The sequence below is a fragment of the Ambystoma mexicanum genome, chromosome 1p, assembly GCF_040938575.1.
Source record: "Ambystoma mexicanum isolate Mex_15411 chromosome 1p, UKY_AmexF1_1, whole genome shotgun sequence".
Taxonomy (NCBI): domain Eukaryota; kingdom Metazoa; phylum Chordata; class Amphibia; order Caudata; family Ambystomatidae; genus Ambystoma; species Ambystoma mexicanum.
Window position 1 is genome coordinate 248,138,610 of NC_090921.1, and position 27,697 is coordinate 248,166,306.

Below are 27,697 nucleotides of genomic sequence, written 5' to 3' on the forward strand. Positions count from 1 at the left end.
TTGCTTAAGCCAACTCCATTAGTAGGTCGGGGTTCTGCCCTGTTCCTGTGTTCGGTGCTTGGCCCCTTGTAAAGCCCGCTGCGTAAGGCGGGAGTCTCCATACTTGGTCTCAATTGTGGTGCTGGGAAGGGCCGGGTGTTCCCTGCCTTCTGATATGCGGTTGCCACATCTATGGCCTCGGCTAAGGACAGATGGTGATGCTGCCTAACCCACCTCTATATGGGTCCGGGTAAGGCATCAATGAATTGTTCCATCATTACTTTATCTTTAATCTGTCCTATTGTGGCAGTGCCGGTTTGCAGCGATTTTTCCGCCAAATCGTGCACTCTGTAGAACAATTGTCTTGGGCTTTCGCCGGGTTTCAATCTAGTTTCTCTAAACTTGAGTCTGTAAGATTCTTCATCCATACCAAGTTTTTCCAACACTGTTTTTTTAATATCGGTATAAGGAGTGTCACCTGATGGGTTGGCTGCTTGGTAAGCCCCCTGCATTGACCCCGTAAGCAGGGGTGCTACATAGAAGGCTCATCTGTCCTGTGGCCATTGGGCTGCTCTGGCTATTCTCTCAAAATTCACGAAGAAAAATCTGGCGTCTTCTTCTACTTGGTATTTCTGTAATGCCGTGGATGGTATCGTGGGATGCGTCCATGTTGTGGCCGCTGCTTCTCCCAGTATTCTTAAAGCTTCCCGTCCTTGCTCTTGTGCCGCACTTTGCACTTCTATGGCCTGTTGGAGGGCTTGTCGGTCTGCCTGCGCCTGATGGCCTTGCACTTGGATAAGTTGTTGCAGCTGCTGCCGCCCCTCTGTGAGTGCCTTTATCACAGCTTCCATTTCATCTGCCTTGGCGTTCTCTTGAATCCCACCACTGCCACCACTGTAAAGTAGTAGGCTGTAGTCAGATGCAGGGTTAACAAGTAAGATTTATTGCTGTGTTAACCTTGCCACCAGCCCCTCAGTATAAACAGCAAAACATGCTTATTTTTGGCTCAGCCGGCTTGCAGTGTAAAGGGTTAAACAATTCAGAGTTCGTAGGAATGTCCTCTTAGGCTTCTCGCCTCTTTGAATGAATCATAAACAGCTCCCATAAATTCCTCTTCTGGGACGCAAGCTTTTCGTCCCTTTGCCAGCTGTCCAAAATGGGATTTCAAAACAAACAAACAGAAAAAATAAACCCACGGAAGCACTGTTCTTTGAAATGGCTTACGGCCAGGGTTCCCTTGTCAGTGAATCGGCGTCGGGTGTGTAATTCTGCACTGCCGTTCCTCGAGCCTTTCTTGAGAGTCTGCCTCTTGATAAGGATCTCCCCGATGCTGCTCTTTCAGCCTCCTAGTACGCCCAATGTACAGCACCTGGGGATTCCTCCCACTCCTCTGTGGTCTCCGGCCAGTGCTGCCGTTGTAATGAGAGACACCTGGTGAGTTTCCGGGGCTTCTTTTAACCCATGCCCTGCTCCTCCCCTCCATTCAGCCTCCACCCGCCTTTCCTGCCCACTTCCTAAACCTGCAGCCAGTTTTCCTTCCCCCATCCACCCTGTTTCATGCACTGTTTGCCCATCCCAACCTGTACTTTTCTGTGTGTACTGGCCATTATACCATGTGACTGGGCTGTACCTATACCGCTTCTCTTTGTTCATTTTGTCCTTTCCCCCACCTTGGCTCAATTTCTCGTTGTGGGCTATGGGGCATGGCGTTTTCCTTTGCCCTGCTGTTTTAACCTTTTGGGGGCTGGGTCTGAAAGTTAGAATGGGGTTGTCTTTTATCTCCATTGCCTCTTTGACCTCCTCACACCTTGCAACAAAATATCATAGCTAAATTCTTTATAAAAAGCCCTCTCCCTCTTCTAGCTCATGTCAGTTTCAATGGATCTTTATTTGGACGGGTGCCTGTGCATTAGAAACATGACTGGGGCCTTGGAAAGATTCAGAAAATTAATGTGATAAGGCCACATTGTCAAGTGACAGCCAAGGAAAATTGACCAAATGTCATATAAAATAAATATCTGTTTAAAAGTGAAATGTTGAATTAAAGCCTGTCTTTGCATAGAATGTGATGGGGATTTTGTTTGAAAACACACATCGGATGTTTTATTCCAACAGACTTGCTTCTGGTTCAGAAAAAAAAGAAATAATGCATTTACTGTGAAACCAGCAGGACAGGTGACATTTGCTTCCTGGGAACAGGACCTGCCTCCCCCCCAAGCGGACCAGCATCTGGAAACTATGAATGGGCCAATGGGAAGACTTTGCACCCCATCAGACTCTGTGGCAGATCTCTAGCCTGGCACAATAATTCCTGGGACACATAGGTGTGACTTTTTAGCAGCACCTCCCCTCCACTCCAACTGGAGAGCTTCAAAGACAAACTCCATGGCAACACTGGGCTTAACTGGCATTTGGCTGTGGCCTGGAAAGGACCATATTTGGAAGACAAAATCCAGCCCACCTGGCTCAAAAGACTATTTTATTAAATAAACTTTAAGACTTTTATTTCTGCAACCGGACCATGCAGGAATGCAACAATTTAACAGTTTAAATGTAATTTTTGTGTCATTAAAACAAGACATAGTAGTTGTCCTTAGTATGTAGGGAATGCCATCGGCAGGAAAATGTAAATTATGGGAAAAGTATAAATGGTGGAACGTTAAAGATTAATGCAAACATGCTCTGTGATAATAGGTACACAAGTATAAAATTGTAGAATTATAGGTGAAATATTTCCCACTGAAAATCGCAAAAGATTATTAAGAGGGCTAAATGACACCTTACAAACCGGAGAGTAGGACTGCCATGCTGTGTATGAAATATGTCATTTGTCTATGTGATTTGCAAAAGTGCTACAACTGTAAAAATGTTCAATTTATGTCATAACTGATTGTAGACAAAAATAACTGTGGGAGGGCATGGGCTTTGTAAGCACACCCCATAAAACTGATGTCATGTCGCTGAAGCCCAACCGGTTGACAGGAAGGCGGTAACAGTAACTCCTGTCCAATCCAGTTGTTAGAGACATGTCAAGCCAAAGGTCTGCCCCCATCATAAATCCTGTGATGTCACCCGCCTTATAAAAGGTAGAGGCTCACAGAGACAGAGGAGACTATCTTCTGATTTTTCCAGCTCCTGCGTATCCAGATATTCCATATTCATCCTGCAAGATTCCAGATTCCACTGCCAGGCCAGAGCATAGCTGAGCCTATCCAGGCAGGACCATTGAACCAAAACAAATCACTAAAAGTCACAATAACTCAGGGAGAAAGCGGAAAGGTGGCTGAACCCCTTTGGGATTATCCAATGATACCTGCTTGCCTTGCTACCCAATCCATCCAACTGAGGTGCCGCTGTACCGTGACAAGACCTTTGCCCAGCTGTTTTCTGCTAGGAGAATCTGCCACTGTGACCAGTGACCATATATTGCCTTGCTGTCCAGAAACTCTGTCCGCTGCTCAAAATACCCCATTCTAGTGCTTGATGTGAGTATTTCTCTTCCCCAACAACCACAAACTGCATCCTTTGCTCTGTTACCCTGTATGAGGTCCAATCACATGGAAATCCCATAACTGCCATAGCAGAAATCCTTAAAACTGTCAGAATCCTCTGTGCACCCTGTCCTTGATCTCTAAGTGTTAGCGCTTTAGTACGATTTTGATTAATTTAATTAATTCTCCCTAAAAAGAGGCACACTGCATGAAGGGTTACAACGGCAGCGTAACCTTTCTATTCAAGGGTGGCGTTTCTCTTTTCTTGCCACTAAAATCTAGTTTAAGTGAAACTACCCCTTTCCCTGCTTTTATTTTTAAAACTGAATTTCCTTTCCCGTTGAGAATCTCATCCTGTCATTAATTTAGAGTCACTCGTTCACTTGCATATTATCCCTGTGATGTGTATCTGTCATTCAGCATAAAAACCGCATTCCAATTCTGTCTATTTCACCCATTTTTCAAACCATTTTGACATTTAAAGCTGTGTAAATTAGCAAATGCCATACGGGTATATGAACCTCTACTGGTGTACGATGATGTATGTTTTTTAGCTAGCTCGACCAAGCAGTAACATGGCATTTTCGCCTGCCAGGGTTCTTTCCAAATAGTCTGCCGACGTAATGGTTTAATTGCAGCTGTAAATCTGCAACTGATATAATAAAAATGCCTTAAGAGCATTTGTTCCTTCAGCTATCTGATGTATCTGTTTTCGCACTGAAAGCCTGTTAAAATGAGCATTGACAAAGCCAACAATTGTGCACAGATCGGAATTAGGTTTGGAAGAGCAGGAGCAGAATGCAGTGAACTAACTCGTGAGCAGGAGCTCCCACTAGAGAACTAGGAGATTGTACATAGCCTTCCACATAACTAACTTCCACACTCTTACGCACAGCTTCTTTGTCAAATACAGACCCCTAGGCTACAACAGAAGTTTTGCTGATACCCCCAGCAACTCATTAGCTGCCATCCTGGTTACTCAACCCTCCCTCCCTCACCATGCTAGGGGGTCTCAACATATGGTTAGATGTCCTGCATAACACCATGGCCTAAAGAATCCTGGACAACCTGGAAGCCCTCAACATGACTCACCTGGTATCAGGTGCCACACTCCCCAGGCCACACCCTCGATGCGATCTTCATTTCTTCCAATCCAAATAGCCCAGCTCCCCCTCCATCCCTGAACACAAATCAGTATGGACAACGCTGCCATCATCTTTATGCTCTCAACAAGAGACACCCCTGCCCGCTTGACTAACCCTGGACAGTCCACCCGTTTCCCAATATGGAACAAGGTCAGAGTAACTCCAGACTTGGCTGACTCCTTGCTTGCCCTCCTACCTGCCATCCCACTCCAAGGAGGATAGCTCTCCATCAGCCATTTTGACCAATGTCTCTCCAATGCTCTCAAACCTCTCACCCCTATCAGATCCTCCTCCAACAGACGAGGCGCCTCACCCGTATGGTTCACCCCAACCCTCAAACCCCTCAAGACACAAAACACATCCTGGAACGCAAATGGCGGACTGACCTCTCACCTCAGAATAGAACTGCATACGCCAAACACATCAAAGTCTACAGGGCAGAACCTCGAAGGCCAGAATATCCTTCTACTGACATTGGAGATTCTGTTCTACTGGAACAGAATCTCCAATGTCAAAAACACCAATAGAGAACGCCACAAGATTATCTCTGAATTTAAGACCCCTATTTGCACTATCTCCCCCTTACCCTCCTCTCACGCACTCTGCAACACCCTCTCTGACCACTTCCAAGACATATCTGTTGAAAGAACGTACATTCGGCTCTAAATTAGCAGCTCTACTGCCATGCTCCCATGCACTCACATCCAACCTCACAGACCCTCACACCACTCAGTCTCTCTTCTCTACTTTCTCTCCCATATCACATCCTGAATCCTTAAGCTACTTGCCAGAAGCCGTCCCTCTGAATCTCCTGGAGATACCTGCGGCCCTGCTCTCCTAAAAGAAATCCTTTACTCAACCTGTGCTGGAAGTATTGCAAGATCGATCATTAACTCATCCCTCACTTCAGGCACATTCCCAGCAGTCTTCAAGGCATCTCACATCAAACCCCTGATCAAAACACCCTCCTTTGATCTGCTTCTACTGGCCAACTACAGACCTATGTCAAACAACTGTTTCATAGCCAAACTAATTGACTGAACAGCCTACTACCAGCTATGCCTTTTTCACTGAATCCAACCTCCTCCTCGACCCCACCCACTCCAGTTTAAGACCCCATACAAGGAGCTGAATTGTCCCTAGTCTCAATCTGTGGTGATCTCAAAAGAACTTCAGACTTGAAAGGTTGTGCTACACTTATCCTCCTCCACCTCTCAGCGTCGTTCGGCACCATTGACCACTGCACTCTAACGGACAGACTCCACTCATCCGGCATCAGAAATGCAGCATTGAAGTGGACATTCTTCTTCCTCACCAACAGATCCCAAATCACTCACATCCCTCTGTTCTCTTCAAATCTGTGCCTTGTCACCAATGGAGTACCGCAGGGTGCCTCCCTATCACTTCTGCCTTTGAACCGCTACCTGAGCCCCTCCATGCTCTTATCCGTTCACATGGCCTGACTTGCTAGAACTATGCAGATGACACCCAGATCATCTTCAAGATTCCAAAGGACACCTCCAACTGCCCAATCCACCCCCCTGGCCGGCATCCCTTATACCTCCTCCCCCCACCTCCAACACAGTAAAGAATCTTCAAAGCCCCATGGATGCATATCTGACACTTTCACATCACCTGAATCCTGATTCAAATCATGCTACCTACACCTATGCAGTCTCCAACGCATCTGCCCCTACTTGTCCTATCCTCACAGGAACCCTATCATGACTATCGTCCTCTCTTGCCTAGACTATGCCAATTCCCTAAACCTGGGCGCCCCTGCATCTCACCTCAAAAATCTCCAACGGGTCCAAAACACTGCAGCCAGGCTCCTCCTAGCCCTAGGCCCTAGAGAGCACATCACACCCGCCCTCCTTGTCTTGCACTTGTACCCTATTAATTGACGGTCCACCTTCAACCCTATGTGCATCACCTAACGTGCTCTGCACAAAATAGGCCCAGAATATCTACAACACAAGCTCACTCCCCTAAAGATCCAACAGAAACCTGAGATCAGGCACTGCACTCCTTCCTGTTATTCAGAATAGGGGAGCCTCCTTTTCAGTCCAAGCACCTCCAATATTAAACTATATCCTTTTTAACAACTTCCACATGGAGGATCACCTAGCCTTCCGGAAGGCACTCAAGACCTGACCACCCCCCCCTGCTTCTTGACGGACCTAATCTGCCTCTCAGGTGAACTTCACCCCCTGAAAGGTAGGCTGGGGTATCGATGAGTCACTCCAAGCAAGTACCAAGCACGCATAGAAAGAAATCCCGTAGAACCACAGGACCAGATCTGCACTCTGTCAACGAAACATGTAATTAGCCATGACTATGGGGTACATATCACACTCCATCTCGATGGAAGATAGTGTAAAGCAGACCACCGGTAACCAGATAAGTGAATAGACAATCCTCTGAGGAAAAAGGCAAAATGCACCTCTTTCAAGGACAACAAGGTTTTATTTCTCATACAAGGAGCATAACATGTCAGTAGGGGCATTGAAACCAGACTGCCATGGAGCACACTGGTTGATTGAAAGAAGGGCAGTACATTTTAGAGAGTTGTCACAGATGATGCAAGCAATATACACTACTCATTCCCCATACCCATTGGCCCTCCCCGATATGCATACCACTTGCTCCTTATGGGATGCCGATTGATTGGTTATCATTTCTTTGTGTCAGTCACCAAATTGGCCCTCTGAAATGCGAGGCCCTCTGCACTGACCTAGATTTGTTAGCCTCACCCATGCACCTTGAAGTACAAATCACAGGACATCCTGTTTTGAGCTCTCCCCCCTTGGCATCTGCCCTCTCCCCGGACCTTCACCTGGGTTCTGACAGGCCTACACTAATTAGTTGAAAAGTGAGCGATTTAGGACATTTAATGGTGTGCGTCTGGTAGTTCAAATAGAGTGACCAGTATCATGGGGGTACCAGGGCCCTAAATCTGAACTTGGCTGTTTTAGCAGTTAAGGACCTCTGCCCTGGCTCCCAGGAGATTGTCCTTTAGAGACAGCCGCAGCCCTGCCCACGCTTGGCTATTCGCATTCCTTTCTGATTGCATCAGCCTGCAACGTGAGACAATGGGATGGTTGTATCTATTCTGGTTGAAGGCCTTCTAGCCTGCTGCCTGATCTGGGAACAGGGATGGGAAAATGTGTTGATGCAGAATGTCAGGATACACTGTTGCTGGTACTGGGGCTTGGCCTTTCTCAGCCTCAATCATAAATAGCAGTCGTCCAGCGCTCTCTTCCACTGAACGGGGCTGACTCTCACCTACTCTATTCATACTATGAACAGCTGTATTCCCTTGCCCTTTTACTGTACCTCTCTCACTACCACCATCATGCTTCTTCATTCTGTACGCCCTTAATATATCTTTCACCAGCTAAATCGCTTTGAGGGGCTGAGGACTTGGATATGCATCCCAATAAGCCGTATCCCTCCAATGGCACGGTCACCGACCTGCACACATCTGCAATCATCCGCTACTTGAAGACACATTGCACAACACCTTTGCCAGCAGCTAAGTCCCATGATAAAAATACGGTCTAGCTGGACACATAATCAGTCTCCTTGACTCGCATACTCTCCTGACAGCTTTCAAGAGCACCCATCCACAAGTCAGGTCTACATGGGCCACCAGCAGGGACTTAGCCATCCCTACCTACCTTTGTACTGACTAAAATGCACATCTCTCATACCTGGCACTTCGGTCCTCCAAGGGCACCTACAGTGCTTTGAATCCATTCCAATGGGAATAGGTGCTATACAAATGCCGTATTACGTTACATTACATTAAAGTACATTACTTAAGATGCAAACTTAAATATTGTCCATTATTTATGACCCCTTATGCTTTGTATATCTTATAGATGTGTCATTATGCTTATTTATAGATTGTCCCAAACACACAGCGTTGGTGTCACATGTATGTGTTTGGCATTGGTTGGTAGATGAATGTGGCTCCGGGAGGCTGTTGGTGTCAGGCTGGCCATGCTCTTCTGGGTTACAAGCAGGAGCTATAAATCTCCAAGCTCCCCTCAATTTCAAACCCTGATTATGGATTGTGTATGTGTACATTTACCATGTACGGCTCTCAAATGCCCTGGTAATGGCATCATTTTCCAGCTGCTGCCATGTTATTGCCAGGTAGTACTGTTATGGTAGTGCCTGGCAACTGCCAGTGTCATGCTCAAACTGTTGGTGTTGCCAATGCTTGTTTCGATGGTGGCAACCTTGCCATATGTACTTCATTCTATTCAGAATCTGTGTACGCAGATGATTATGCATTTGAATATAGCCACTGTGTTATACTTTGCTGCATTTTTGAGAGCATCTACTGTATCATATTTAGCTGCATTTCCTAGTACATCCACTGTATCATATTTAGCTGCATATTTGAGTACATCCACAGTGTCATATATAGCTGCATTTTGAATAAAGCCAGTGTCATACTTAGCTGCATTTTTTTAGAATCTAGCCTCGCCTAAACCTTGCCCCCATTTAATCCTAGCTGACTTCGAGCATATCCACTGTGTTATACTTAGCTGCATTTTTAGTATAGCCACTATATTATATTTAGCTGCATTTTTAGTATAGCCACTGTGTTATATTAAGCTGCCATTTTGACCATAGCCACTGTGTTACATTTAGCTGCCTTTTGAGTATAGCCACTATGTTGTATCTAGCTGCATTTTTGAGTATAGACTATGGCTTTATTTAACTGCATCTTTAAGTAAAGCCACTGTGGTATATTATCTGCATTTTGAGTATAGCCACTGTGTAGAATCTAGCCTCGCTCCAAACCCTCCCCCATTTAAACCTAGCTGCCTTTGAGCATAGCCACTGTGTTATACATTGCTGCATTTTTAGTATAGTCACTGTGTTACGTTTAGCAGATTTTTTAGTATCGCCACAGTGGTATATTTATCTGCATTTTTAGTATAGCCACTGTGTTATATTTAGCTGCCTTTGAGTATAACCACTGAGGTATATTTAGCTACATTTTGAGTACAGCCTCTATTATTTTTAGCTGCTTGAATATAATGTTGGGAAGGAGAGAGGGTCTTCCCAGCCCACTAAACAATACAGAATGAGAAATAAACACTAAGAGAGCACATCCAGGGGCAGGAAGGCGGGGTGTGCTCATAACAGAGGGTGTGCGATTACCATAGTGCTTGCATTACAAGCTATATGGTAGAGAGCATGGGCGTTGCTAGGGGGGGGGCTAAGGGGGCTATAGCCCCTGATCTTTTGGTTGTAGCCCCGGATAGAATCTCAGGAGCTACAGCCAAAAGACTAGCTAGCCCCTAGTCCCAACAGTTCCGACATCAGCTTAGCCCCGGGTCTTTTCCAGACCTAGCAACTCCCCTGGTAGAGAGGTATGCAAACACTGTCTTGACAAGCGACAACCATCTTAGAAGTAGGCCCAAGCGCAACGAACATCATTTTGTGGGTTAGTATTATACCGCCTGGCATGAGCGCAAACATCACCCCCAACCTGCGAGTCCACAATATCCTCCATTGTTTTAAGAAAGTTACAGGCCCTCGCACCCGGGAAAGAACCTGCCCTGCAAGGTCATGAGAAGGAAGCAGGACTCTTCTTGGCAGTACCATCCCACGGGACAGATAGCAAACCCATCCTGCCCCCAATGATCCCCACACAAGAAATACAGCTTTGCCATGCTTTCATCCCACGACCCAAGCATGCTATGGCCCCGTCCAAATCCAGACCACCTATCGTAAAACTTTTACACCCCTCGATCAAGCACTAAGATCAGAAGGCAAGGTTATTGCGCCTTCAGAAATGGGTCACACGATTTGTGCAATGAGGTGCAGGGTAGCATCAAAATTATAGCCTAAAACTAAGGTGGGGTCTTTGAGAGTTGCTGATCTGTCTGGTAAGCGAGTGAAGCGTGTGAGTTAGTGTGACCTCTGCTCTCCCCTCAAGCCCATAAATGTATCTGCTCATTACAGTGATAAATCAACATTGTTTGTGTTAGTAGCCAATTAATTGTTAGGCCAACTTCACCTCGTATGGCGAGCCCAGCAGCACCCACGTGGACGGAGATGAACAGACGAAGTTGGACCAGTGGCCTGGCATCCCATATGGAGCAGGCCCTATATGTTTACAGCTTGTCCAGTTAGGATTGTAGACATGTACCATATATGATTATGTCATTTGTGACGTTATTTGTTTATAATGTGCTGCACGTCCCTACGGGGGTCAGAACATTCAGCGGCAGCAGAGTTCTTTGCTGATAGATTTGTATTTTGGAGAAATCAATACTTGTATTCCTTGCAAGCGTGTCTTGGGCCTTTTCCCCTACAGCCTGTATTTTTTCTGGTGTGAAGGTGCAGGGGCGTGCCTTCATTTGGTGACCCCGACATGAACCCAGCGACCCACACACTGATGGAGGCTTCCAGAATGCTTCTCCAAGGATGCTGCGCCCACCTACAACGACCGGTCCCAGACGCGTCAGTATCAGAGGTTTTGTAGAAGCCATTTTTACAGAATTCCTGTCTACCCTTTGATGCAGGGTGCGGCTTTGGAGAGAGTTCAGGCCATGTTGGAACCCTGTGACAGAGGAGTTCGGGTGAACACGCCCGTTTGAGTATACCCTTGCAAGTGATAACAAGTAGGGAAGGGGTACATGGGAAAGAGTGTGGATTGTGATTGTTTTTTGTTTTATTGATTTTTTAAGGGGAACATTAAGGAAAGGAAAACGGAGTATTAGGTAGCCTCCCCGAGTGAGAGGAGAAGGTGGTACCACTTATATTATGTAACGGAGGAAAAAGGAAATACATAGGAGCCCCGCATAATTAGTAGGCTCGGGTACAGTAGTGATTGTTATTTTAGCTTATTGTGTTCATGTTTTTTATTGTGTAGCGTGGAAGCCAGAGGAGGGGCGTTGTGTAAATAGTGGTATGTTTTGAGTGTGTGGAGTGCGAGAGTGGGTGTGCGTGAAAAGAAGGGGAGGGAAAGTAACCTGAGTTGACAGAAAGGAGCAACGATACATTGATCTTTTGGTTGTGACATTTGCAGCGTGCGCTGCATGATTAGAAGCATAGCAACGCCTTACAGCACATACATCGCTGCAATGAGAAGGGAGACACCTTTAGAATACATGTACAAGGACTTGCCCTTGTACCGGGAGAAGATTGAGAAATACTGCAAGCAGTGGGTGACAGACACGCGAACGGGGATACCTAACGCCTGGCCAGAGCAAGGAAACCATAATAAGGGAATCCTTGAACACATGACCACGTTCCTAGCAGCGAAGTACAAAGGTAAGCAGCTACAGAAAAGAAAGGAAATTCTAGATTTGTGGAAGATGATCGAGAACATAGAAGATACCAATGAGGCAGGAGCATGTGGGTCATGAGAGGGGGACAAGCATACAGACGCAGAGTGGCGCGAACAGAGCACAAGGGGATATATCCATTAGCAGCGCTCCCAGTGTTGGGGTACAGTAATCCAACCTACGTGTGCACACATGCCATGCATCCTCCACCTCTGTATATACCCACTCCAGCAACCGCTCCACCCCAAGAGCTTCCAAGGCAGAGGGAATTAGAAGGGGGCCTAGAATCGGCGTGAGCAGAACTAGCGCAAGTGCGAACAGCATAGAGAGAAGCAAAGGGGAGCGGTCTGGAGCAGGGGACATTTTGTTCAGATTGGACACCGTAGGAATAAAAGATGTATACATAAAGAAGAAAGAGGACAGGCGACCAGCTAGCTAGGAACTGTAAGGTCCGACAGAGTAGGAGGAGGATTAATTGGAGAACCAGGAGAGGATGGGTGGAGTACTGTGGATGAGTTTGCAGATGACTGCGAGGGGGAAGCGCAACAGGCACAATAGATCACACCTTGAGTGGAAGGTTTGTGGGATGATAGGGTAGAGAGGTTTGGCCGGATGGTATTGGCAAAGAAATGGGAACTGCCGGAAGGAAAGAAGGGAAGAAAGTAGGTTTACAAATGCCTTTGATACACAAGGGCGTCGGTAGGGCACAATATGTACCTTGGGGTAGATGGACAAGAAAACTTGATCAAGGCGCTCCCGCCATTAACAGCGGCGCCGGGGGAAATGGAAATATGCTTTTGAAAAACAGACTGCAGGTGTACCCCTCGCCATAGGAGATATGAAAAGTTTATTGTGGCAATGGTGGGTGACCAGGCCGAAGATGTGTGGATTAAAGTAGGATACTCAAGAGTGAGATTAAAGGATGATGCTCACAATGGTGCACTGTTCAACAACATCATAGCACAGGTGCGGTGCCAGACAGACAGTCGATCATGCAATATGCTATGGGGGATGACGTAGACCCTGTGCAGTACATTATTAAGGTTGAGGAGCTGAGGAGAGCGGAGATGGGGGGCCAATGGGATCGATCCGTTCCTCTTTTCTACTTCATTATTAAAAGGGGCTTTCCGAAAGCAGTGCAGAAGGTGCTAGACAAGTTTGTGGGCATTGAAGCGAAGGGGTGGGTGGAAATTCAGAGCATAATAGTACTCCACTGCTAACGAATAAAGGAGTGTCAAAGAGAAACGGCACAAAAACTGCAGGCAAATTAGGCAAAACTGGTACAGAGGAAGTTGGCTAAAATAGCTGAAGAGGGGGTGGTGGCCACACCTGCACAAATGGAGGTGACAGGTAATATGCAGGGGTCGACAGCTGTCCGAGCAGCAGCGTTTTGGATGGAAGGAGGAAAAGGGCAGTGGGTATGCGGACAGCAGTTCCCCACCCAGCAGTGTCAAGGAGGTCAGCAGCATGGGAGTGGTGGATTTAGGGGGAGAGAAGGGAGGGTGTGGGTTCCTCACAGTGTTGGAACTGTGCTAAGTGGGAACACTTTAATATGACAAGGCAAAGCTACAATACTGTCTACAAGAACTTTTATACTTAGGGCAATTAATATCAGCCCATGGCAAATGAATAATACCTGACCGCGCTGCCTCTGTACGCACTACCCCCCAGCCCACAACAGTAAAAGGAATGCAAAGGTTCCTAGGGTGCTGCAATTACTGCAGAGCATGGATTCATGATCACACACAAGGCCGCTCCTAGAGGGCCTCAAGGAAGGGCCTCAAAGAAGCACAAAATATGGACAACAAAATAGCATAGAGAAAAGAAAGAGTTTTGATGACCTAAAAAAGGTTATTTCGACTGCCCCTGTATTTGCAGCACCAGATTATACACAGGAATCCTACTTATTCTCGCACTCTTAATGGCCAGCTCATGACTGTCTTGTTACCACAGAAAAGCACAATGGGCCGCAAGCCACTGGCCTATTACAGAGGCACATTAGATTCTGTGATGCAAGAGCAGTTCGCTTGCGAACAGGCACATGCAGCGGCAGCATTTGCGATTAAGAAAAGCTACACTATTTTCATGGGCTGGTAAATTACACCTTATGTGGAACATGCCGTGTTTGCCATTTTAGAAAGATACAAATCTACCCTGACTACCCAAAGAGCATCAGCATACAAGATCATTTTCTCCAGCCCAAACATCCACATTGTACGATGCAAAACAGTGAACCCAGCAACATTTATAACAGAAATGTGCACTGGTGAGGATTTGGCCAGGCACGACTGTGTAAAATACGAGGGAAGGAGGATGACATCTCCATGGCAAAGGACAGGCCACTCAATGGGGAGGTGGTCCTCTTTGTTGATGGGTCAGCGACAATTGACCAGGACACTGGTCTCAGGCATACTGGGGCAGCAGTGGTGTGCCTAGTGGACGGTGAATATGAGACACTAATTCTTAAAAAGACTACCAATGCATTATTCTGCACAGGTATCAGATCTCAGTGCCCTCATTGAAGTGCTGCAAGCAGCACAAGGGTGTCACATGACCATGTATTCAGACTCCGCCTACGTCAATACCACAGTGGACGCTTGTCTTTCGCGATAGGAGGGCAGATGGGTCTCCGGTACAGCATGCCGCGTTATTAGAAAATCTAATTTTCGCACTCTCCCAGCCCTCTGTAGTGGCGGTTGTCAAATGCACCGCCCATACTAACAATACTGACAAAGTGTCACTCGATAACGCTGCCGCAGACACCACAGCCAAAGTAGAAGCATATCTCCCAGTACCCACTATAGCTGAATCTGTTCTAACAACACCTGCCAGTGACCAGCCCCCTGTCTCATACAATGTCCTGTCCATTGCACAAGTTATTGAACTACAAGGAAGGGTCCTGGAAGAGGAGAAACAGTTGTGGATGAAAAGGAGGGGTGCAAACAATCCCCAACTGATTTATTGTGGTGACAGGAATGCACAAGAAAAGCAGTCATGCCGCACGAACTGTCGGAAATAGCATTTGATCCTCTCCTTCACACCCCCACACCCCTCCACAGCTCCAAGCACCACATTGCAACTGATATACAAGAGGACTGGTTCATACCGAACATCCGGGAACATTTAAGAAGTATGGTCATTAGATGCACACTGTGCCAAAGTTTTAGCACAGGAATGACATTACGAACACTGGGAGGCACTCTGCCCCATCCCACTGGGCCATTCCACAAGTTACATATTGACTATACGAACATGGGCAAGAGATGAAGTGGTTCCCGGTACCTAATCGTTGCCCCTTCTCACATTGGGTTGAGGCAGGTCCTTGTGCACATCCTGATGTCAAAATTGTACAGCAACATTTTTGGTCTGCGAAGTGTTCCCCGGATGGGGCGTGGGTGATGTGTTAAGGTCAGATAATGGCACACACTTTTTCAATGAACTGTTTAAAGAGATTACTGACCTACTTGGCATTAAACACAGAATGTGTACAGTTTATCACACCAAGCCAACAGAATTGGGGAGAGGATCAACAGACTCCTCAAAAGTAAGCCAGGTGCATTGCTTACACTTGGCCCTGTTTATTTTTCCCACATAGCCCAACAAGGATGACCATTTAGCACCTCATGAGGTGGTAACAGATCGCAGCATGCACACACCAATATCCGTCTTTAGGAGAGCATCAGACGCACATAGGGCAGCAGCTATTCTAGGTGATGAGTTTAAAGACTATTGACAACACTAACATGTCCTGGTTGTTAGTCTTAGCAGTGCACAGTGGTGGCGCGAGTTATGGTTGCTTAGCTTACCATAAATGGCGAATTTCTGAGGTTTTTCGGTTTTACTTGTAACCATAATGTCCCTTTAACAAAGTGTTTTTCATTGAATTTCATAGGTTTTTATTAGTGCAACTTAACCATAATGTCCCTTTAACAACATTTTTTCTGTGAATATATATATATATATATATATATATATATATATATATATATATATATAAAAAGGTCACAAGAAAGGAGGAAGAAAAACCACACTCCAGGCGAGGCAATAGACATCTCCAAGGCTCTCCCAAAAGTAAAAACTCAGATCAAAATCGATACGAGTTTATTCACTTGATCAGAAAAAACACATAAATAGCAACAACAAAACAGCACCAGGACGCCGGAGGGTGAGTCCTGAGACACAACGCGTTTCACGCTGCACTGAGCCCTTGATCACGTATGGGGAATGAAACTCACAAACAGTATAAATCACTAGCTACAGTCCTTTCATTATTTCCACTGCTCCCACTGGGAAGCTACTATATATGTGATAACCGTTGCAGCCATCTTGGAATGGACAAAAATAGAAAGTGTAAATGACAGAAACTCATAAAGTTAACCCAAAATAATAAGAAAAATATTCGGAGGTGCATAAAGATGGTCAGCGATAAACGCTGAACCCGAAATGGGTTAATGAAAACAATGATGTTCAGACATAACACAATGGACCAAAAAGACATGACTGTCCAAGCAGGCTAGTAACGGTTGCCACAATAATTAGATACATTTGAAAACATATAGTTGCAGATTTATATCACAAAGCTTATATAGTTTGCATTAGCTCAATGGGAGAAGTCCACAGTGTTAGCACTTCTGTACGCACTCGGTACAGTGTTTGAGGTGTAAAGCATGACAATACACAAATGAGAACCACAGTTGCAATACATAAATACACTAAATCGATACACATGAATGCAAATGAAGCAATGTTAAAAGCAAAATGCAGGAATGCCGAATCATTCAAAAAAGCTTCCTCATAAAGTGCTAATGAAAATATAATAGTACAATTTCAATTTTTAGTGCAAATGTAATGGCATATGATTTGATGATAAAGTGCTAGTGCAGTCATAGTTATTTAACTCCAGATTAAAGTGCATACATAGTGGCATACCATCGAACCCAATTCACGGTCTGGATACAGAAAGAATCACGCAGGCAAGAATGCAAACGCTAATGGTAACCAACAGCTTCATGCTAAAGTGCTAGTGCAATCACAATACCACACTGTCATTATTTGATCATTTGATAAAACATCATATCAAAATCAGTATATAAAATATCATGCTAATATGCAAATGCAATCAGTAAGAAGTGGCTTCTGATTAGGTGGACCTCGAAAAATTACACAATGGTGCCAACAAGCAGAAGGATTCTCGAAGAGAATATCATAACCCTTCAGATACTCATCTGCAACCAAACAGAAACTAGAAAAGTATACCCAGGTCAAAGACCAATCTTCAATGATCAGATGTAACCTACAGAGATTAAGCAGTGAAAATGAAAGGACCATACAGAAAGAGTCAAAGGGGACTACAACCTATAGTTAATGAGTGTAAGACGTACCCCAAAAGTCTGGACACACAACAGCCAAAGAAAGGAATACTTTTCTTGAATGAAGGTGGATGGCAGCTGCTGGCATGCAGCAGTAGGCCTGTGTTAGAGGATTTCTTGTGCAGCAACGTATGGATACCTGAAGTGTCGAGCATAACAGCAACATCAAGGTATACGATTTCAGTATACCTATGACATTCCATAAACCTGAGATTGACCATGTTGGTATCAGTTTCAGTGCCCTTTCAAATTATAAAAACATCATCGATGTACTGCCACCAAGCAAAAATCTGTGTTGGAAAACTGGATAAAAGTAGATCAGGTAAGAAAGTTGCCTCCAACCATCCCATGGTTAAATTAGCATACAATGGGGCAAAGGTACTGCCCATAGCAGTACCCCTTACTTGTCGAAAAAAGGAACCTTCAAATAAGAAAACATTATTGGTCAAACAAAACAATAACATTTCCAAAATCATAGAACTGTGTCCCAAGAGATTCAGTGTTAGAGTGTGCAAAAAATATTTTCAGGCTGTCATTCCAACATTGTGATCCATGGAAGTGTATAGAGAAACCACATCACGTTTTGCCAACATAATCGTTTCCTCCCAAAGCGTGTCAGTGATGTGTTGTAGTAAATCCTTGGTATCCCGTAGATAAGAAGACAGAACTGAAACAAATGGAAATAAAGTTTTGTCAATAAATTAACAATAAATTGTGCCAGGTGCTCTAATAAACAACCACACAAAGTAACAATAGACCTGCCAGGGGGATGAGTAAGAGATTTATGTGTTTTTGGCAAAAATGAATTGTGGGTATAGTATAACAGAAAGGAACAAGAAATGTAGCCAAGTCATCCTCAATTAAGCCCCTTTCTGCCCACTTGGCACATAAAGATGTGAGTTCAGTATTTCTGGAAATTGATTTTTTGACAGCTCAAAATAGCAAAGATGGTCACAAAGTTGATGATTGCCTTCGACAACATAATTAACCCTGTCTTGAATCACAATATTGGAGCCTTTATCGGCCTGTTTAATGACAATACTGGCTAGATTTTGTAATTCAACAATAGCTGAATGTTGTGAAGCAGTCAAAATTTGTTTAGTGTTTATAGATTTTCTGCGCAATTTCTGCAGATCGCTGACCACTTGGTCTCATTTGGCATATTTGGCATATTTGACTAAGATGGTCAGAAATTGCGCAGAACAATCTTTGCTTGCTCCACCCCATTCTTCAAGCATCCGCAGGTCTTGGTCCTCTAATGAGGGTGTCGTCATTATGCATAGGCCATGGGTCACACAACTAATACGCAGATAATTTTGCAATGAATGTTCCTCCCACCATTTTGAGATTTCCTTTTTGCAAAGCCTTTCAATCTCTTTGAGCAGAGTCAACTCTTTACTGATGTTGGCATCACTTTTTTTTGGCGCCACCAGTAGGCAGAGCCAAAGGCACATCTTGTTGACTGAAAAGGTCCTGGGCCTGAAGTAGCCGAGCTGCCACCCAGGTGTCCTGCATGTTGAAAGTGTTGCTATCAAATCAATGACACAGGAGCTGGTAGTACCCTCGCACAGCATGCCAGACTATAAATAGAGTGAAGACTGGCCGCGGGGAAAGGAAAGCTGGTGTAGAGAGAATAAGCAGTACAATTCCACCAAGTGGAAACTAGAGACGAAAGGAGCTGGAAGCGCACCTACCTTACGACCAAGATCGAGGGGACTATTCTGCAGGCTGTTGTGTGCTCAGAAGGATGGAGGTGGTGGGACCCCCTTTCTGCCGAGCACACAACAGCGCCACCTCCATTCTGCCGAGCACACAACAGCCTGCAGAATAGTACCCTCGAACACATGCCATCAGAAACACGGATCGTTTCCTGAACATGCAAGTCCTTCTGTAGACTCCACGCTGCCCTCAGATCGATACTGACCATCACAGCATTCCAGGTAGGAGCTCATCTGCCCGCGCCCACTAGAAATATGGAATGATCCTGAGCACGTTTCATCTTGGCCCTACTCCACGCTGATCCAGCACTGACACTGACTACTACAGTGCTGCAGGGGACGGAAGTGCTTGCCCAGGGTGCCTCACATGGAGACACCTTGGAATCAGAAGCATTATAGTTTCTATTCATGTTCCTGAAGAAGATGGTTTAATTGACTCGCCATCGAAACCACCTTGTAGGCCACTAGGGCTCTTGTGACCTTTATTTCATATGGCCAGCATTAAAAAGGGATACACAAACCATAGCCAATACTCACATCCAGTGAGCCTTTTATAGTATCCCATCCATATGGGTTTTTTAACTTATTGACTAGTTGCACACTCCAATCGTATTTGGCAAACCAGTACCTTTAGGGTGAATAAGACATGAACACAAATCTCCAGGTTACAAGTTGTAGTGCCAGCTGTTTCGACAGAATCGAATAACCAGTTCTGCCGTTGATGTGTTCTCTTTGCCAGCTTTTCAATGTTTTAATTTAATGTGTATTTTCTAACAATTGGTAGTGTTAAGGGTCAGTTCTCTTGTGCTATCCCTGTTAGATAGGCGTTGCACCATCCTCAACCTAGGGCGAGGCACTCCTGTCAGGGACAGGGTGTTCTTCCTCTAGGGACATTGTTGTTTCACAACCTTTGTCTACCAACGTTTGCTGACTAATGTGCACACATCAATCACGTTCTCCCAAAGAACCGTTGTTTGTGATACCGTACTGTTCTCTTTAAAGGTTAGGGAAGGCAGTTGACCTCCCATTTTTTTCTTTGAAAACACCCTGTTGTCCTTATACATTGTTTCAAGAAAGCATCTATATCCTGTCATCGTTTAGCATCACTGTCCTCTCATCATCTGAAAGGTAATTCTTATTTCAAGCTACAATCATCCTCAATCAGCACTGCCCTCTCATCATCTGGATGTGTATTCTTATTTCAAGCTACAATCATCCTCAATCAGCACTGCCCTCTCATCATCTGGATGTGTATTCTTATTTCAAGCTACAATCATCCTCAATCAGCATTGCCCTCTCATCATCTGGATGTGTATTCTTGTTTCAAGCTACAATCATCCTCAATCAGCATTGCCCTCTCATCATCTGGATGTGTATTCTTGTTTCAAGCTACAATCATCCTCAATCAGCATTGCCCTCTCATCATCTGGATGTATATTCTTATTTCAAGCTACAATCATCCTCAATCAGCATTGCCCTCTCATCATCTGGATGTGTATTCTTATTTCAAGCTAGCATCTCTGTCCTCTCATCCTTTAGCATCATTATCCTCTCATCAACTGAATGTTCATTCTTATTTGAAGCTAGCATCATTATCCTCTCATCCTCAGGTATCATTATCCTCTTATCCTCTACACATTAACCTTGTTACTGCTGTAGCTCTTCAGGAGGAATTATATTAATCTACAGAGGTACAAATAATGTACCAATTGAATTGTATCCATGTGTAATACATTATATATAACACTCAGTTATGTGCATAAATTACCACATACCTTGTGCTCGTGCTGTGTTGGGTCAATATTCAAGTGTTGATTATGGCCCTCATTACAACCCTGGTGTTGGGCCATGGTGCTAATAGCGCCATGGTCCATGCCGGTAACTTACCGACTCCGCCATGGTGGAATGGGGAATTACCGCCCCATTCCGAGGTTGGCGGGGCGGTAATTCCCCATGCCGCCATTGCCCTTCCCCATTCCCATTTTTGCCCTACAGGGCTCAATGGAAATGGGGAAGGCCCTAAGTACGGTGCCGCAAATTGCGGCACCGTACTTAGCACCAAGGTCCCTTTGCGGGTTGGATTTTAACGCCTGCAAAAAGCAGGCGTTAAAATCGCCAACCCGTAAAGGGACCTCATAATCAGGCGTTAAGGGGTTAACGGCGCTGCCACCTTTTGCGGCGCCGTTAACCCCTTAATGCCAGGGTTGTAATGAGGCCCTATGAGTTTGTACAACACGTGTTAAATGTTTTCTAAAAGTAGAAAGGCACAAAATAATGGGTGCATTATTACATTGCAAATGTTTTACCAGGGCAAATAGTGAGGACATTAACAAAAGAATGGTTATACCTGTTTTGTGTTGAAAAATAATAAAAGGGGTGACTGCATTCCTTCTGAAAAGTGTGTTCTGCCCGCCATTCATGAGTGCCATGATTCGCGTTTGCCAAAATGGTGGCTAAGCAAGAAGATGTCGGCGCCACCATGTCACGTGTACATGTGATGATATCATTGCACGTTGACCGCGGATTAAAAATATATCAACAAACTTATGATCCTTATTTTAACTTGCTCTGGCAAATAATAAATCTTGTTTTTAGTTCAAAGTAAAACGTACAACTGTCACCTGTGCAAAAATGACAGGAGCTCACCCCCCTTACTTTCAATCATACGAGCCACCACTGAGTCTTTGGCTGCATCCATTGTCCATGCAGCAATAATTAGGCAAACAGACTGTGGCCCACTGGCCCCATGACTGAGTTGCGTTGACCTATGGCCCAGGCCCATATCGCCATCACTCCTAAATAATCCGATCTCACCTGCCATAGTCTTTGGCTGTGGTCACTGTCCATGGTGCATCAATTAGTCCAAAATAACGTCACTGTCCATTGACCTTGGCTATTTCCATTGGCTCAAAACGGACTCTCTAATCTTTCCCAAGCCCTTCAACTACCAGGTGGAACTATTTCCCCATCCCCGCCTCTAACTTGTATCGAGCAATAATAAAAAATACAGTGTCCTTTCATTTCTGGAAAGATTCAGTGCTGCAATGCACCATTGGAGATATATAAATGTTTAAATGTTTATTTTGGCTGTGGGCACCCCCTTCCCTATCAAATAAAAAAAAAACTACTGGATTGATTTACAACAAAGGAAAAATAGGAATATCGGCAACACTTTGTGCCCAACTTGTTTAATTTGGTTAAAAGCCATCAGTCGGTTTTCGCTCTACGCTTGTTCAATGCAAGTAGCTTTTTCCCTATGGGAAAATGTATGCGAGTAGGCCAAAAACTGCTTTTTTTATTTTCTGAATACCCTTTGATGAATTTCTACTGCATACTTTCAGCCAGATTTGTCCAGGGAGTCAAAAGGTATGAGAAATAGAACTTTTGGATTCTATCTACAGATTCAGACAACTGCCTACATGTTATTAGGTTTGAAGACTATTGTGTCCTGAGTTGAAAAATGCTTTGTATAAAATGTATAAAATGCCACTGCCCTATAGACATAGGGCCTCATTACGACCCTGGCGGAAGACCATGGTCCATGCCGGTAAGTTTCCGACTCCGCCATGGAGAAAGGGGGAATTACCACCCCATTACAAGGTTGGTGGGGCGGTAATTCCCCCTTCCTCCATGGCCCTTCCCCATTCCCATTTTTGCCCCATAGGGCTCAATGGGAATGGGGAAGGCGCTAAGTACGGTGCCGCAAATTGCAGCACCGTACTTAACACCAAGGTCCCTTTGCGGGTCCCTACTTTAACGGCTGGTAAAACCAGCCGTTAAGGTCGGGTCCCGCAAAGGGACCTCGTAATTAGGCGCTAATAGGTTAACGGCGCTGCAGCCTTTTACGGCGCCGTTAACCCATTATCGCCTGGGTCGTAATGAGGCCCATAGACATTTTCACTGGAGCAAAGGTTTGATATTTGAACTAATCTGCATACCCACAATGCATTTTACATTGGCTATGAACTGGAGGTGAACCTCCAGTGGTGGCTAGGACCAGGCCAGTTGGGTTTCTAGACAGAGGACGGGTTGACTTTTCTATGACATCCTGACATGCACCCATTTCTCTTTTATTTCTTTCAGAATAGGGACCATAGTGGTAGATTAGCTATGGGGTTTGAACCAATATAAAAGCTTTTCAATAACAAAACACAAGTTGTCTGTCTCCTGATTCTAACTTACCACGACTTGCTGTTCTGATTTTGCTTGGTCTATTCAAGGCTGAAATACAGATAGCGTTGGTACAAACTCAGCGTCCAGATAAATTCTGCACCTATTCGCCTTGCTACTCCAACTCTTCCCATTCACAGATGGGTGGGAGTCATGAGTCTTTGTAAGGTCACTCTCAGGTTGACTGCAGCAGTCCTTTTTTATATTGTAAAATATTTAGAGGCAAAATCAGTTTACATTCTTTGAGCGCAAATGCAGGTTTCTCTTTGCTTCCAGAAAAACTTCTGCCTCCAGTTCCAAATGCAGTCAAAAAACCCCAGAAACAGCTAAAAAGAAAACACCAACAGTAACCTTCGCTCGGGTATGTTCACTTTTTATAGTTACATTGTTCTGCATTTATTTGCGATATGCATCTATATGGTTAACCCAATGGATTTTTCCTTCTGAGCACAACAGCCATTGTTAAATTTAAAAATAAAAAAATAATCTATCTAAATGTATTTCTGATCTCTTTCCGCAGAAACTTGTTGTAACCACTTCAGTCCTTTTCCAGCTAACATAGCAATAATGCCATTCGTGATACCGGACTTGCTCATTTCACATTTAATTCTACATTCCTCATGTTATTACAGTTTAACCCTTTATGGTTAAACCATTTCCTGGATTCTGTGCTTTAGTAATGTGATACTACTGATTTTACAGTAGTTTGAAAAATGCATTTTTAAAGCAATTAGCCTTCCCAACAAAGCAATTGCTAATGTGTTAGTGTGTGTGAATAGCTTCAATGAGTTTCCTTTTTTTTTTACATATCAATCCACATTTCCAAATGCTGTACGTTCATTTAATGCATATCCCTTACATTTCTCACCATATCACTGGGCTACTTTCATCTTTTAGAACAGGAAAGAGAACATTAAGCACACCTTATTAAATTGTAAAACCTATTTGTATTGGTGTAGATTAACTTTATAGTGGTTTGTGCCGCCACATGATTAAGGACGTTTTGAGGTGCAGGAGAGAGAAGCTCAGCCTTGGTATCTAGTCTCGGGGGAAAATATGACACAAAAGGTTTCCAATTAGGAAACCTATGTCCCCAGCACACTGTTGTATGGCAAAAAGCCTAAAAGGTATTTAGGAAATACAGTCTAATATCTATTCCCCTAACTCTAGGGAACTGAATAGACCATCAAGTATTATCAGGGTATTGTAGAATATTCATTCATAAGTTTGTCATTTCACATGATAACATCTAGTTCATTTAAAAATTTGCAAATTATACAATTTGACCAGTTGATGATGCAAAACAACAATTAATTTCTTTATTATTCAATTGGCCCAACGCGTTTCGAGTAGTATTCACTCTTCATCATTGGCAAAAATTAATTTCAATCAATTTCTATAAAGAGAAAAACATTTTATAAAAGAACGTTTAGTATATTTCAAATAAATAAGTAAATATAATGCATTTCTGTCCAGTTATTAATCAAAAACATGTGAAATGACAAACTTATGAATTAATATTCTATAATACCCTGATAATACATGATGGTCTATTCAGTTCCCTAGAGTTAGGGGAATAGATATTAGACTGTATCTCATAAATACCTCTTAGGCTTTTTGCCATATACCAGTGTGCAGAGGACACAGGTTTCCTAAATGGAAACCTTTTGTCTCCTTTCATCTTTTACCTTTTTGTCTTGACAATACATGTTTCACCTGTGAGAAACCAAATGGTGCCTCACTTACTAGTCCCCGGGGATCAATCTGAGGAAGCCACGGAACGGCCATCGCCTTTAGATCCAGACCCTGGGGGGTAGACCAGTGCGGGAGGGTCAACTGGGTCTTGGATCTTCAGGGAGTGTGGGTGAGACAACCGATGGTGAGATACGTTATCCCCCCCTTTCCTGTGCTCATACCCCATTCTATTCTATAGGATTCTCCCACATTCCAACTCCCTCCATCAGCCCCCTTTCTACCTAAACACTGGGCTGAGAGTAAAGAGGCTAACACTTACATATCTCATTGGACATGTCCTGTTAATCGGGTCAGGCCAAGTCAAGCACTTGACTGTAATCACATACATCTGATAGCCATTATTTCCCCTACACAGATAAAAAGCAGAACATAGAGACACACTCTGAGCAAGGTGAGACATGAGAAGGAGCAGTTCTTCTGGGGCGAACGCAAGCCCACTGGAGCACGACGACCGATCGAGGGACCAGAGCGAAGATTAGGGAAACCCTGAAGATCCCTGCAGGAGGTTGTTGCCTCCAGGAAACTGAGGGATACGTGGAGAAACCCAAACCCCAGACAAGAAGAAATCTGCATTGTGTTTTCAAGGATGCCAGCGACCCTCCCGGCTGAATGACAGAGTTGGGGAGGCGAGGCCAAGCCTGTGGTATCAACCTTGACTCGTGAATCAAAGCCGCAGAGGCAAGAAAGGAATGCACACAACCAGTGAGTTAGCGAAAGACAGGAAAGGCCGGTTTTTGTCAAAGAAAGATTGAAGCTGCAACAGTATATCTCACAATTGAAGGTTGCGCGCATGCTGATGAGATGCGAAAGAAAGCAAACCAGGAGTGAACTTTTAAGTTACTGATAACAGTGAAGCCAGTGATACAGAGTAGCAAAGTGGTACGGTGAAATGAAATAGACCACTTGAAAGTCTCAGCGAAATTCTTGATGATATAAAGCAGCAAAGTGAAGAAACTCTGAAATGCGCAATGGTCAAGATTAACCCTGCCGAAAGTGGAAGTTAAACAGTGATTGCTTTCAGAGGAAGATTTCTACGAACTTTTCTGATTGTGGTATGGAACTACCAAGAGACACTGGGGCAAATAACATAAAGGAGAGCTGAAGTGAAAGTCAAAGTGGTCCTGCTGAGATCTATGGTAAAAGCCCCACACATTTGAAAGTCTTTGACATCAGTGAAAGGTCCGAGCCCGATTAAGGCAGACCGGAAATATGAAATAAGTTAGGGGAAGGCAACCCCTACTGAATGTCAATAAAGCATGCGGATAGAAATCCTGCAAGTGCTGTGATTGCAAGATCTGAGCCTGGGTGAGGGACATCTATGTTGAATCAGGTACTTTGTGTTGAAAGGCCCAAGCCCGACAGAGGGAGACTTACGTGAACTGTTGATGCCTTGAGTGGTCCAAGCCCGACAAAGGGAGACCTACATGAACTTTTGTTGAACTGTGAAAGAACTTTTAGAAAACTGGAATAAGTGACTTTAACATGGAAGGCCAAGCAGGCCTCGACCCACGTTTTGAACTGCCTTGTTTTGACAACCGGAGCGAGACTGTGTCATTCTCTTTACGTGGGCCGTCTTACTCCATGCTGCCCAATGCGGGAAGGGGAGCTGACTTGATCCTTTATGTTATAACACTGACTTTCCTTTACATACACATTCCCCTTTACACACTTTTTGTATAAGAAATAGGGCAGGCATTAGGTTTTGTTAGTATATGCCTTTTTAATTTGACAAAGACTGACTAGCACTGTGTTTTCCTTATTATTTGATGGAGAGACTACTCCCATCATATAGGGTCAAAGAAGTTTTTCCAAACCCCAAGAATTTAATAAAGGTTTTGAAACTTGTAACTCTTGTGTCAGTGTCATACTTGTGATACCATGCCTCCTTCCACACCCTTATTAAGGATCATCAGTGCAGTGTAATTTCTCTGCACCCTTAAGCCTCCGGGTCAGTGGTGCGTGATATAAATAATTTAAAGTAAAGTTCGAAACCTAGTGTGTCTTGGGTTGAAAATGCTATGTATAAAATGCACTGCCCTACAGACAATTTTCTGGAGGAAAGACTTGACATTTGAGAAAATGTGTATACCCACAATGCATTTTCCACCATCTATGAACCAGAGGTGAACTTCCAGTGATGGCTACCTGGTGGTGATATGCTGTGTGCACTTAGCTGAAAAGGCAAATTCTGCTTTCACATTTCAATTGGAAGTTTTTTGTCAAACATTTTTAAGCATTCAATCAACCATAACTTTGATGCTGTTGACTCAACATGCCCCAATGCTCCAACCACACCAATTCAGAGCATCATGCTCTGATGGTCACAGGCTTTTTCCTTTTACAGCAAAGGTCAATAGCTTGTACACTTGAAAAAATGTATGCAGTTGTCGGAATCCTTCAGAGCTTCTGTCTTGGGTTTATAATGCTATTTATAAAATGGCTCTGCTCTACAGATAAAGACATTTTCCTGCAGCAAAGGCATGACATTTTAGGTAATTTGCATACCAACAATGCATTGTCCATCTGGCTCTGAAATGAAGGTTCACTTCTAGTGATGGCTACTGGTGGCACGGTTCTGTGTGTGCTTTGGCTAAATTAGCTAATTCTGCTTTCACATTTCAGGTGGATGTGTTTTTTTCAAGCCTTTTAAACCCAACATAACTTTGCTGGTGTTTCATCAACATGGCCCAGTGCTTGAGATACAGTACTGATGATCCCTAATAAAGGTGAGCTATGTATGCAATTGTCTGAATC